Source organism: Lycorma delicatula, chromosome 8 (genome assembly GCF_047948215.1).
Source record: "Lycorma delicatula isolate Av1 chromosome 8, ASM4794821v1, whole genome shotgun sequence".
NCBI lineage: Eukaryota > Metazoa > Arthropoda > Insecta > Hemiptera > Fulgoridae > Lycorma > Lycorma delicatula.
Genome location: NC_134462.1, coordinates 58,861,939 through 58,876,664, shown reverse-complemented (window position 1 = coordinate 58,876,664; position 14,726 = coordinate 58,861,939).

Genomic DNA, 14,726 nt, shown 5'->3' with positions numbered 1-14,726 from the left:
ATGAGGCACGAGGACTCTCGCACCCCCAAGCGAAAAAGACCGAGTCCCGGGGGGGATGCCCCGCTCGGGGTGTCACCGTTAGAGGCATTGGCATAAAGACCGAGTCCCGGCTTCCGGAATGGAGACCCAGGGACGGCATAGCCGGGCCTGGGATTTGAGGCGGGCGCAAAGTGACATCCGACCGGCGGGCCGAGACGTGGAGGCCCGTTAGAGTAAAGGACACTTCCCTGGACTGTCTAATACTTAACTGCAGGGTCCGACCCGGGAGAGAAGAAGAAAAAAAGATAAAAAAAAAATTAAATCTTTTGAGAAGGATAGAAAAAGTTTCCTACCCTTAATGAAATCTAAGATACTAATAAAAAATGTTTCTTGAATGTTTTAAAAATTACAAGTTAAAAAATGTATGATAATAAAGTTTTACGGGTGGGGTTATTAATATATATCTTTTAAGTGGTTTTATTTTGAACGATAAATTAAATTGTATTACTTTGTTAAAAATTTTGAATTAACTAATTTTTCAACTTACGCCTTTCAAAACATATCTCTCAATACTATTCCTTTACCCAATTTTTTTTCTGTAAATCATTTTGATTCGATTCAACCCCTTTTTACAAAATAGCACAGCGAATTTTATAATTAAAGATTGGATCATTCTTGAAATATAAAGTGGAACAGAAGTCATAATACATGAATATATAAGCACATAACTATAGTAGGAAAAATTTAGGTTAGCCGGTCAGTGACGTAACACGCGAATATTAAATTTTATAATTTTAGGAGGTTTTTATTTCCTCGCATGTATTTTTTGAAACAACGGATTACTAATAATAGTAAAATAATATAAAACTATTTAAAACGTACATATTTACCACAGAAATACCAAACTTTTATCCATTATTAATAGTTTTTGGATGTACTTTCTTTAATCCTTATAGTGGTCCTTAACCTACCCTAGACCCATCGAAAGAAAGGGCACCCAAACAAGAATAATTTTGTGTGTGTGTGTTTATGTGTACCCACGCGCGCGTGTGTGTCTGTAACAACAATCGCGCATTTTATTTTTTGTTTCTTATAAGGTGTTGAAAAAGAAGTAATTGAAATTTCTTAGGATTTTGTTCCGTTTGAATTCATTAATATTTTGTTCTACAAAACTGATTGGCCTTTACTGTTCTGTATTGTACCTTATAAATAAGAATATTTTGACCGACGTTGTGATTCTTCGTTCAAAAATTTCATTTCTTATTCTTGCTTGATTTGTAGAAAACTTTGACTTGCATATTAGGTAATAGATTTGACTTATTTTCTTTAATTTTGTAAGACAATCAGTCTTTTCATTTATATAAAAATTAGAAATAAAAAATAAAACGCTTACGGAAAATTTAAATATTCGGTTTTAACAAAGTAGTCAGACATTTATTCTTTGAATTTATGTACCTGATTGAATAAATTAACGAGATATAACGTGATATCTTAACAATCAGTTGATTTGCTTTACACATAGCACTTATGGTTTTGTCAGGTCTGTGTCGACATTTAATTACAGTCAAAATTGGTCACCTACAATAATTCAACTATATATATATAGTCTAAATATAGTAAGATTTATTAACAACATTTTATTTCTATGAGGTAAATAAAAACTTAAGCAATAGCAAGACTTTTCTCTGATATACCCAGCAAAAGTTAGGAAAGTAATAATTCAATAGGTTTTCGTATTTGGAAATGAGTAATGACTAAAAATTGTTCAATATTACTTTTCTTATCACTTCTTAAATTAATTTTGTATGAAAATTAAATCTAGGTTATTTCTTTAAGGAAAAGCTTAATTAAGATAATTATTTAAATTAATTCAGATTAACAGAATTCTAATTAAGGAACGCAAATAACTACAAAAGATAACATTAGGAAGAATGTTTTTAAGCAGTTGAATTTTTGTTACTTTTTTTCTAGACGGTGTCATGCTTTTAATTAAATAGAATACCTTTGAAATCTGTAGTACCAAAAAATACCTTGAGTTTGTTTTTAAATTATGTAAAATACTGTGAACCTCAATTAAACTGCGTTTGTTCATGGAAAATTTACCACCGATCATCAATAATATTGAATTTTTTCATTCTCCACCCTCGCTGATACGATAATAATAAACTTTCAGAGCACACTTTGGTCAGTATAGGACTTGAAACATTGAGTGATGTGAAGAATGCGGGTTTGAAAAGAATCGGCCTCCATCTTAAAAATAATTGTTATAGCTGGCTACCCGTCCTTCGTACGGGTAAAAATGTATTTTTCCCGGTTCTTAGCTTTACCGACAAATACCACTAAGAGGAGACCGAACTTCGTTTCTCATTTTTTTATTTTTTTTTATTTTATGTTTTTTAGCCAAGTAACCGGAGGCAGGTCCAGCCAGTCGCGTTGCATATATAGTAACAGTGGCTGTGTTGATTGAGCCATCGCCCCGTAGAACGTCGCACTCCTTACTAAACCTACTATTATATATATTACCTACCATTATATATGTATATATTTAAACAACCTTACTTTTTAAACATTCGAATTTGAAAAATCCTTTGGTTTATCTACCAAGGCGAGCGACGTCGTACGCAAAGTAACTTAACACATTAGGTTACCTAATATCTAATATTAGAAGATATTCGATTAAAAAATCGAAATTCAAAAATACCCAAAAATGATTTTTAAATATTTATCTGAAGAATATTTTAAAGCCTCCAATCTAGTTAATCTCATTTAATATACTCGGAAATGAGGAAAATTAGGAATCATTTTTCTTTTCTTTTTTTTTTTACTTTTCTTCATCCCATTTAGAAATATTTCTAAAAATCTAGAAATTTTTTTTACATATTTACATGAAAATTAAATTATACAAACCAGAATCTTTTAATTCTTTTAAATGATTTAAAAAGATTTAATAACTCTTTAAAAATATTAAAGTTGATATGTTCATTTGTTACCGAGAAATTAACAAAATAGCCGGGTTTCAAAAAAAATCGAAATTCATTTTAATTCTTAAAATCTATAAACTCGGAATTTCAAAAATCTAGAAATTAGTTTTTAGATATTCACATAGGATTATATACACAAAAATTAAGTTGATATCTTCAATTCTTACCGAGAAATTACAAAAATAGTAAATATCATTGTTACTCCATTTTAATCCTTTAAACTCGGAATTTAAAAAAATTCGTTCTTAGTGTGCACTTACATCGTAAGAAGAACATGTATAAAAATTCTCGTCAATTTATCTGCAGTAATTTTTTCTGAACGTTGATGAATCATTCGGTCAGTCAGGACAAGTTGCTTTATAGATACAGATAAATATATTAGAAAATATTTTTTTTCATGAAATTAATGAACCAAATTAAGCACGTATTCAAATATTTAAACCTACCATTATATATATATATATTTAAACAATCTTACTTTTTAAACATTCGATGAAAGATCCTTTGGTTTATCTACCAAGGCGAGCGACGTCGTACGCAAAGTAACTTAACACATTATCTAATATAAAAAGATATTTTTTAAATAACCGAATTAAAAGCCGATAGTTTTGCAACATTTCAGAGAGTATTTAAGTAGATTTCATAAGAAAGCTACCTATAGTAATAGGTACCATGATTTGACTTCCGGAAAATTCTTCGCGTTTAACATTCCCTAGACAACAATACCAGTCAGTTCAAAATTTTTGTATACATTTCCACTATCTTGTGGACACGATAACTGCCTAATTTTGCGCTAATCACCTTCAAATTGATACATAAAATATAAGGACCAAAAATCTCGGTCGATTTCGTTAATGGACAAAATCGAATGATAGGGGTGGAAATGAGAGGGCTTTTTCGAAAAAAACAAAATATCGCTATAACTCTCTTATTAAGTAAAATAAAAGATTCGTTTAAAGTCCCCACTATTCTATGGATAACGGCCTAAAACATATGTAAATAAAATTTTTTGATATCACCAACCATTGGCCAGGGGGTGGAAAAAATTGGGTTCGGAAGACAAAAAAAATCATATCTCCCTTAATAGGCACAGTATCTAATCGGTTTAAAGTGGTCGTTAGTGCTCTAAGCATTACCTAAAACTTTTGTCTGTAACAATTTTTGATATGACCAACCCTTACGGCAAGGGATGACAAAAAGTTTGGTGGAATTATAAGAAGATGGACTTGTCGTATGCTAAACATGTGAAACTTTTTTTCACATGTAACCATTGTCGTATTGAGTAAATTTGAAGTATTTCTTAAATTTAAGGTGGAAATCTTTTTTATCCCCTATTTAGCACCGGTGAAATTGATCTCCGCCTTCCGGCGTGCTGAAAGGGATTTTTTTTCTTTTTGAACTGTGTTTTATACAAAAGCATCTTATTTCCACGAACTAGCATTGCTATAACTACACGGTTACTTTTTACCTCTTCTAAATGTTAAGAGGTTGTTTAACGTAAAAGGTATTTAGAAGCTACAATTTAATTGTAAAGATTATTAAACATGTATATGAATTAAAGTACCGTGCTTAAATATCTCAATCCGTTAAAATAATATCGCTTGATATATTTAAAATAACTCTGATATCTGCATAAAATATTGTGATTTTGTTTTCAATGTTATAAGTAGTCTTAAAAAGCTTAATATTATTAAATTAAACACCGTATGAAACATTACACTAGTAGAAACGTAAATATATAAATAAATAGATTAACTTAAAATAATTAAATTGAGCATGTACAAAACTAAATTGTTTGTGTGTGTGTGTGTGTGTGTGTGTGTGTGTGTGTGTGTGTGTGTGTGTGTGTGTGTGTGTGTGTGTGTGTGTGTGTGTGTGTGTGTGTGTGTGTGTGTGGGTGTGTGTGTGTGTGTGTAGATTTACAATAGAAAACATTTTGAAGTGTCGTTTTCAAATAACAATAAATAAATACTGACATTTACTCTAGGGTTAGATTTCAGTATGTGGAAAATAGGTCGATGAATCACGTAATATTTTTTATTTCATTTTAAATTCAACTGTAATACTTTTTTTTTAATAAAATATTAACCGAAGCTTACGTACAAATAAAATCTAAATTCACTTTATCAATTTGGCTCACGTGACTAAAAAGACAAAGTCAAGAATTGTAAATGAGTGTGAACATATGTCTGTGTACGGTTATACTAACAAGGATTCAAAATAAAATAAAAAACTAACTATAGATAATTTCTACGTATAACTCAATAGGTTATATCTTAAAAAAAATAATGAATTAATTAATTTTACTATAAAACACGAAATCAGCGTGATTTCAGATATAAGAATTATCTTAAGTTTATATATAATCTCAGAAATGCTTACAAGAAATCAATCATCTCAGACGTTAATGTTGATATAGTTATGATGATTCTCTCTCTCTCTCTCTCTCTCTCTCTCTCTCTCTCTCTCAAGAGAAGTAGATTAAGAATTTTTTGTAGGTAGACTATATATTTAATGTAACCCTAAAAGAAAGCCTACAGGATCCAGATAGAAATTATTTTTAGGTCACAAATCAGTATCGCTTCCCCCGAACCACGATCATTGAACCCCATTGTCTTGAATCTTTCAAGTCACTGTCTTTCCCGTAAAATGATTCTTATACCATTACACCTCTCAATACTGGTAACTTGAGGAAAAATAAATATTTCAATATATCCTAATAACTGTAGACTATAATTACTTCTTAATAGAATATAAATGGAACCATCATTTGTAATACATTACTTTACGAGCTTCTTTTTTGTTTAGATTTTGATTATTTTATGCAATCTATAATTATTTACGCCATAAATAGTAGGATAGAACCAACAACGCCACATAAAGATATCACGTAATTGGTTAATCCTTTTGAGGTTGAAATTTTTTTCTTTAATGGTAGTTAAAGAAATTCTAGTTTAAATAGATTTTCGTAGTTGTAAAAGAGCCGTTGAGAAAGTTCTCGTCCTCACGAGGAAAAAAAAAAGTTTCTCGTAAATTCCTTTTTATTTTTCACCGTAGTTACCTTGCAATACTATACATGTAGGCAACAGTTTTCCAACTTTTTATTATGCTCAAAATAATGTGATTTGACTAAATTTGCAAATAACTGGTTGTCTCAATTTTGACATCATCATTTGAAGCGTATTTTCGTCCAACGAGCCACTTATTCAGGTTTGGAAAGATAAATTAATCGCTAAGAACCAAACAAATCCGACTAACATCAGGAATTTGGAAGCACTTTAAAGGTACGTCATAGAATTTTTCATTAACAACCCGATACAGTAGGTACAGGCACACTATTATGGTAAAAAACCTTTTCTTTTTGGCTAGATGTGAACGTTTCATCCATTTAGTCGACCTATTAGTAAAGTATATTACTCCCAGGTGTTGGTCATGCCTTTTTTCAGGTATATTATGAGCACCACACAACGAGAATCAAAAAAAAAACCTAAGCATGATTTTTCCTACAGTTGGAAACGTTTTCTTTGGCGCATCTACCAAATATCTTACAACGAGTTGTCTGATATATCTTATATCAGACAACGGGTGGGAACACCCGTTGTCTGGACTGCTATTTAGTCTCTGGCGTGTAATGGTAAATCCATCCTTCACCTACTGTTATAAAACTTCGAAGAAACTCAACTAAATTGGTATAAAGCCAAACACCCTCGAGAAATGTTCAGTCGAATACATTTTGGTCGACTGTTAACAAACGTTGCAACCGTCGAACGGAAAGCTATGTCAAACCCAAAACATCGTGTAAAATGTAGTGGAAACGTCACATCGATATTTTTTTGATATCATTAAGTTCCTGTATCTTTAGTCGACGATTATTTAATGCGATATTGTATACCTTTGTGACTATTTCGTCCGTCTTAGTAGCTTGTGGGCGTGCCCAGCGTTCATCATATTAAATGGATATACGGTTATGTTTAAATTCAGCAACCCACCGACCGTTTTACCGTCGGAAATGAAGGGAATGTCCGTCAGGGTTAAACATTTTAAAATAAAATACTTTATAACAGCTCAAACTTCAATTTTATCCATTTTTCAGAAAAATTTAATAAACTTGTTCGCTTTATTCGATGGAAAAAACAAACTATTAAACCCTCACGATTGAAACTTTGCAACAGGTCATCGAAAGGTCATTTGATCATACGTGTCTTCTTTTTGTCGGGCCAAGAAATTTCTGAACGACCCTGGCATTTTAAAATATACTTTTTTTAAACATTAAATTTATAACTTTTCACTGAAGAAATAAAAATTAAATATTTTTTTTTTTTATACTTACGAATTTATGAATATATCTTTTTATTACAAATTTTTAAATAAAAATAGGTTGTTGTTATAAATTTTCAAAAGTATTACCATAAAGAAAAAAATAAAACATTTTACAAGAAGATTAAAAAATATTATTTAATCGTAATAACTCAGTGTTTAAAAAATGTCACTAAATTTCGCTTTTGTTATGAAATTTCATGACAAAATTTTGAGATCAGAATTAAAAAATATTTACTTTTCAATATTACGCAAAGAATTCATTGCCTGTATTTGTTAGTTTCGTTAAATATAACGATTATGAAGAAGAGGAAAAATCTGAAAATAATCTGCAAAACATTGATTAAAAAGTTAACTTTTTCATTTAATAAATATTCCATACATCCTGATTCTACCTCACTTAATTAAATATGTTTATAAATTAAGATATTTAAATTCGTCATTTTTAAAAAAAGTTTGTTGAGTATTCTACAAAAAATAATAACTAAATAAAATATTAACAAATAATAATAATATTTACTCTTATTATAAAATGACTGACTCAAACCATGCTACATTACAACAATTTCTTTAAAGGTTGCTAGATAATAAAAATGTCTTGTTTATAACATGGAAATGATAAATTAGATTGTAAAAGTATATTAACAAAATCAGGAATACGTGAAAATTTTATTCTTTTTTTAAATCTATAACTTAAAAAAATAATACGGAATCGAAGTTAAAATGAATAGAATAAAATTTATTTTCTCGAACCATCGATAAATAAGTCGCCAATACAAGGTAAAAATTCGGTTGAATTCAGTCCAGGAAGGATTAACAGAATGTTCATTCGTATAAACACGCGTTCATCAAGGTTTTACAATGTACGTATTTTTATAAAACTTACATTTGTAAAGCTGGATATTTGTACCGAACTTAATACTTACACTAAGCAAATTTAGAACGTGCATCAGTATCATTTACAAGTACAGTATTTTGATTAATAACTGTGTACATCGCGGTAAAGCTTAGTGTTTACTCAACGACAGTTGCAGCGACTCTGTCATTGTGTAACTTATAAGAGGAATAATTGATGATGAAAGGATTCTGTACACAATCCATTACAATTGAAATTACTTTGGACTCAGTTTATAATTGAACAATAATTCTTCAAGTTTTAATTATAAATTTACGATTGATATTTCTGATAAAATAGTAATTAACTCCGAAATTCTGTAGTTTAATTTTTTTTTTTTAATACATTTTTCTTAGATTAGTATAAATTTATAACATTCAGTAAAGAAATATTACAAACTGATCAATATACCAACTCACTCCTACCATAAATTAATAATAATAGTTATACAGTTTTAGAAATAAAGCATTCAAAAATATGGCCACATATTTTTTTGTAAAATCATAGAAATAGTGAAATATTTATAAATAAATTGTTAAAATGCTGAATATTTCACTGGTTTATAAAATACAGAGTGCGATAGGATGGAGTCTCATGATCCACAAGTTAATAAAAGAAAAACGATAAAAATATTATTTATTTAGGAAAAGTACATATATGAAGTTTTGTTTACTTAGGTTTTTAAAAATGATGTCGCCAAACGGCGGCTATCACGAGCGAAACACATTTAAAGAGGTTCCTGAAGGATTTGAATCACTATCTCCAGTATATATCAAGGAATAGCGAGCGAGTGGTAACTTCTCTTCTCGCGTCCTTAAGTTTTCCAAGGATTGGAGACCGATGATTGTAGATCTCACCTTTCAGATAGCCCCACAAAAAAATCGCAATTGCTTAGAGGAAAGAGCGAGATGGCCACTCATTATCTCCCCGTAACAAAATCGACATCCCGGAAAAATTTCTTGCAAAATGGGACGAGATGGACGGGTAGTGTAAGCTGTAGCCCTATCCTGTTGAATCCAAAAGTTCTCTGATTCATTTTTACCGAATTCTGTCAAGTGAGGTCGGAGAAAGTTTTCCATTCGGTCACATTACCGGTTGGAACAAAAAAGTACAACTCTCAAAAAAGTAGGACCCTACAATGTTCCAAATGGACAAAGCATACGGTCACTTTCGGTTCGTGAAAGAAACCTTTGATGAAGCTGTTGGGGATCTTCAGTGCCGTAAGATTTGCCTCATAGATCGATCGGAAATCCCGAGTGCAGAACGGTTTGTATGCTGCTCTGTAGACGCTGTTTCAGCAGCGACGTTTAATTAAGTTGTAGGATCATCAGACGTTCTGATGGATCTGCAACAGTCAGCCGGTCGTCTCGTTAATACACAAACGAATTGTCCTTACATTTGCGTGTAACTATCCTCCTTACAAATACAATACATGTAATTGCCCTTACATTTGCGATCCACTTCAGTATCATTTTCCGATCTGAAAAGACTGCTCTTGCCGATAAAAGAAAGTACGTAAGTAATGGTCTTTAAGTCGCGGTTTCCATGAGCAACTATTACCGGCATAATGTACTTAAACGTGTTAGATTTTTGTGTTTCCGCAGATTAATATGGAGGTCCCAATTTTTTGACGAGGTAGAACCCTTCCACAACATTCGGAAGTTGTGCGGATGGCACTCAAAACAGGTTCCTAGAACGCTTGATAGGCAGAGAAGCTTCCATAGCTTGCGTTGGATATTAAGAAGTGGTGGGAGAACTGGTAGTAAGGTTTGGTTATAACCAATCATTAATAAGTCGTGCATAACATTTGTCGGGAGCGACATCGTCCTCGCTTCGCCTGCGATTAATCGTATTTTAGCGCTTGTCGAAAGCATGATCACCTCCATCCGCAAGTCAGTCGCGTTTAGTATTTATTGTAAGGTCTCTCCACTGTATCATTAGGTGCATTTACTATGTCTTGTAGTTTAGGGAATCTTATTATAAATTAAATATAATTTATCTTTATATATCTAGTATCTTCATTCTCATACCGGTCCAAGGGATTATTCCAGCATTATCTTATACAGTTCATTATCTCCAAATCAACATAAATTGTCTACCTATATAGTATCATCCTATCAAAAGAAATCCCTTTCGACACGTCGGAAGACGGAAGTAGATTTCACCGGTCCTAAATAGGGGATAAAAAAGATTTCCACCTTAAATTTAAGAAATACTTCAAATTTACTCAATACGACAATGGCTGCATGTGAAAAAATTTCACATGTTTAGCATACGACAATTCCAGCAAAAGTTTTGTCATCCCTTGCCGTAAGGGTTGGTCATATCAAAAATTGTTACAGAAAAAAGTATTAGGTAATGTTTAGAGGACTAACAATCGTATAAAACCGATTCGATACTGTGCCTATTAAGGGAGGTATGATTTGTTTTTGTCTTCAAAACCCCATTTTTTCCACCCCCTGGGCCAATGGTTGGTAATATCAAAAAACTTTACTTCGATAAGTTTTAGGCCCTTTTCCAATTAATCGTAGGTATAAACAAATTCGATATTTACTTAATAGCAATACTTTGTTTTTTTTTCGAAAAAAAACCACCCCATGGTCCAATTTTGGCCGTTAACGAACTCGACCGGGATTTTACGTTAAGGTTACTTTAGGGAACAATTTGAAAGTTATTGACGCAAAATTACGGCAGTTATAGTTTACACAAGAAACTGAAATATATGTTTCAGCTGACCGTGGTTTTGGAGTCTGGGGTGATGTGAATGGCGAAGATATGTCGAAATTTTCCGGAAGTTGAATCATGGTACCCATTACAATAGGTAGCTTTCTTATGAAATTTACCTATTACCAAGCAGGTATTTCTTCCAACAAACAATATAATGTGATAACTTGAAGAAATTAACAAATAAATATGAATGATAAACAGTTATAAAGAAGAGTAATCAATAATCTTGTTATTAATAAATAGGTACAATTAATAAAAATAATTAAATAGATAAAATTATAATGTATATAAAAAATTCAGTTTGAAAAATACAAAAAAAATTAATTTATATAGAATAAAGCGAAATAAGTGAGTTTGAAATTCATCTTATCTTAATGGAAGGTCAATAAACCTTTACTGTTTAGTAGAGTGAGCTAAAAAGTTTGGATGCTTTTACGAGTTTATTTTGGTATTTAACACCGACAACCTTAATTTCTTCTTTTGCCGTTTTTAACAGACCACGGAGCATTCGTAATGATTTCTAAGTTTTTATTCGTAAGTTGTAAAAAGTTCATTAATATTAAACTAAAATACTTTTGTTTATTGATTTATGTACTAGCCAGCGTTTGTTGTAACAAGTTGAAATCAATAATCAATTCTGATTAGACGAGCTAAGAATGTAACGTTGCTAAATATTACAGTCCTTTTGCATGCGTATAAATAAGAAATTCAACTATCTACTGGTTTTCAGCGGGCAAAATTGCATCATATTATTTATTTATCTTTCGTTATTTGCTGGCAATACGCATACATTTGATTATATTGATAACATAGCTAGCTGCCTAGCATAACCTGTGCGCAACAACCGAGACTTAAAATTGTTCCAAAAAAACAACATTTGTCAAACAAACGTTTGTCTATTTGTCTAAAAACAAAAATTTGTCTTTTGTATAACATTTGACAAGATGTTTTAAAATTTTTATCTATTTGTCTAAAAACAAATAAACCAAATCTTTGTCTATCATGTATCTTTGTCTTCTTTGTATCATGCTTTTGTAAAAAGCATGATACAAAGAAATTTCAAAAAGAAGTCTAAAATTTTTTTTTCCTAATTTTTAAAGAGTTTTATGACTCATTTAACTCAGAAATCTCATAACAAAACAAAGAATAAAAAAATTCGACAATGAATTGCATAATATTCCCGCTTACGGTTGTGACTTAAAATATGTAATTCATTATCGAAAATCCAGAAAGCTTTTCAATTCATTCATTTTAAGCTATTTGGTGGGGGCTCATGCAACAGCATGAAATACTCACTAATAATAATTAAAATATTCACTTAAATTGAATTTAAAGTAATAAAATCGAAATTTAAAAAACCTTTTTTCGTTTTTTTTTTGTTTTTTTTTTAATTTGGGAGCTTCCCCAAGAGGAGAAGAATATTAAATTATTTTATTGACTTTATTGTTTTGTAAAATACATTTTGAGCATTAAAAATTTGAAATTGAAAAAGCTGTTGTTTTTTTTCATTTTAGGGGCTTTCATAATCAGGAAAAGAATTCGGGTAAAATTAATTTTCATGAAAATAATCCCTAAGAAGATATTAAATATTTAAGAAAAGATTTTTCATGATTGTTTTAAAAATAGAAAGATACACCAACCACAGTTCTAAATAAACGAAGTTGTAATTTTCTAGGAAGGACGTGAAATTAATTGAGTAATTTTATTTTCAAGAAATACTACAGTTAGGGTTATAAGAAATTTAATATTTTTATATTTTAAATGCGAAGGGTAACTTGAAAAATGGATTTAAATAAAAATAAATTAATTGTTTTTTTACCTCAGACCACTGGAGTGGGATGAGGAAAACGTTTTAAAGTGGTTTGAAGGCTTATTGATATAAAAAATATAGATGCAAAAAATTCTCATTAATTCCTTTTCTGAAGTAAGATGTAGTTAATAAAAAAAATTAAATAATTTTTTGGGGTGCGGGTGTATAATAAAAATTGTCAGTAATTTTTGTTCTTGATAAAAAATACTTCAAATTTTGTAAGAAAAATTTTTTGCTAAAGTGCTCCAGTAAAAATTTAAAATTTTATTTCGTTCAAAACACTCCCATCCCTTTCTCCAATTTTTGAAAAAATGTAATCCATTTTCCCCCCGAAGGTAGTATTTATCAATCTAGTTTGAAAACTTTTGGTCAACGAGTTATAAGACCATATACAGGCCAACATACATACATACGTATGTACATACGCACAAATGTCCATCTGACAAAAATAAGTTTTTTGAAGTTTAGAGCATCGGGATAAAAGGTTTTTTTTAATGTTTTCTTAAGGTAAAACTTTAAAAAAGACTATTTTTTAGATTATTTTTTGATCGATCTACTCTTTTATACTTTCCCGTTTAGTTGTAGCTCTATAACAACATATATCGCTTTCCGGGAAAGTAAAAATACACAGACATATTTGAATATAAGGTATCAGATTAATATAAAGAAAGTGGATAATGCGTTGGCCATCCATATTAATTATACAGCATAACATACTAGGTAAGTGTAGATATGTGTACTTTTCTTCTTTTTTTTTTGTTTAACCTTCAAGACCACCGTTAGGTATTGCTTCAGAGAATGTGATGGATGACAATGTAGCTTGTGAAAGTACCATCCCGGGATTCGAACCCGGGACCTTCGAATGAAAAACCGAATGATGACATGAAACTCATTCTAACCGGTTCGTGTAGCTTTAGCAAACGAGTAAGTGCACGCGCAACGAGTTCAATTCAATCACGTATCAGGACGAGAGGTAGTGCCGTCAAACGATAAACGAATATACAGCACAAACAAAGAGCCGCTAATTTGATTTAAGAGGCAATGAATCATTTTCCTTATGTTTGCTTACTTTGTTTACTTTAGAATAGAATTAAGAAAAAGAGTTACCATTTAACTTGTTGCGTAGTATGAAGACGAGTCATAACTATATGGAGCTCGTTTTTAGTATAACTAATAATACTACTTGTAATAATATTAAAAAGTAAAAGCGATTTTTTCTAAAATCGAATACAAACATCCCCATATTTGGCATATTATAATATATATTTATTATTGTGTCGCTTTTTTACGTAGATTTCATAAGAAAGCTACCTATTTTAATGGGTAACATGATTCGACTTCCGGAAAATTTTGATATATATTCGCGTTTCAGATTCCCCAGACTCCAAAACCACCGTCAGTTCAAAATTTTATATATATATATTTTTTTTCACTTTCTTGTGGACACGATAACTGCCATAATTTTGCGCCAATCACTTTCAAATTGATACATAAAATATAACGATTCAAAATCTCGGTCAAGTTCGTTAATGGACAAATTCGGACCTAGAAGATGGAAATGGGAGGGGCTTTTTCGAAAAACAAAATATCGCTATAACTTTCTTATTAAGTAAAATATTGAATTCCTTTAAAGTTCCTACTATTCTTTGGATAAAGGCCTAAAACTTATCTAAGTAAAGTTTTTTTATATCACCGACCATTTCCCCAGGGGGTGGAAAAATGGGGTTTCGTAGACAAAATATCATGCCTCCCTTAATAGGCACAGAATTGAATCAGTTTAAAGTGGTAGTTAGTCCTCTAAACATTACCTTTTTTTTCTCTCAGCTCCCCTGAGCCGGACCGACTTGTTGGTATTACGCCACCCAGGGGATTGTCTTTATACTCAAATATGCCTTCCCGCCTACCAGCTGTATACTGGCATAGCAGTTCGGCCTACCGGTAGCTCTTTTATTTTATATGCCCCTTTCAGGAGTGTCGTGACGTGGTGTCGAGGTCTTTTCTCTATATCTTGTGTTTT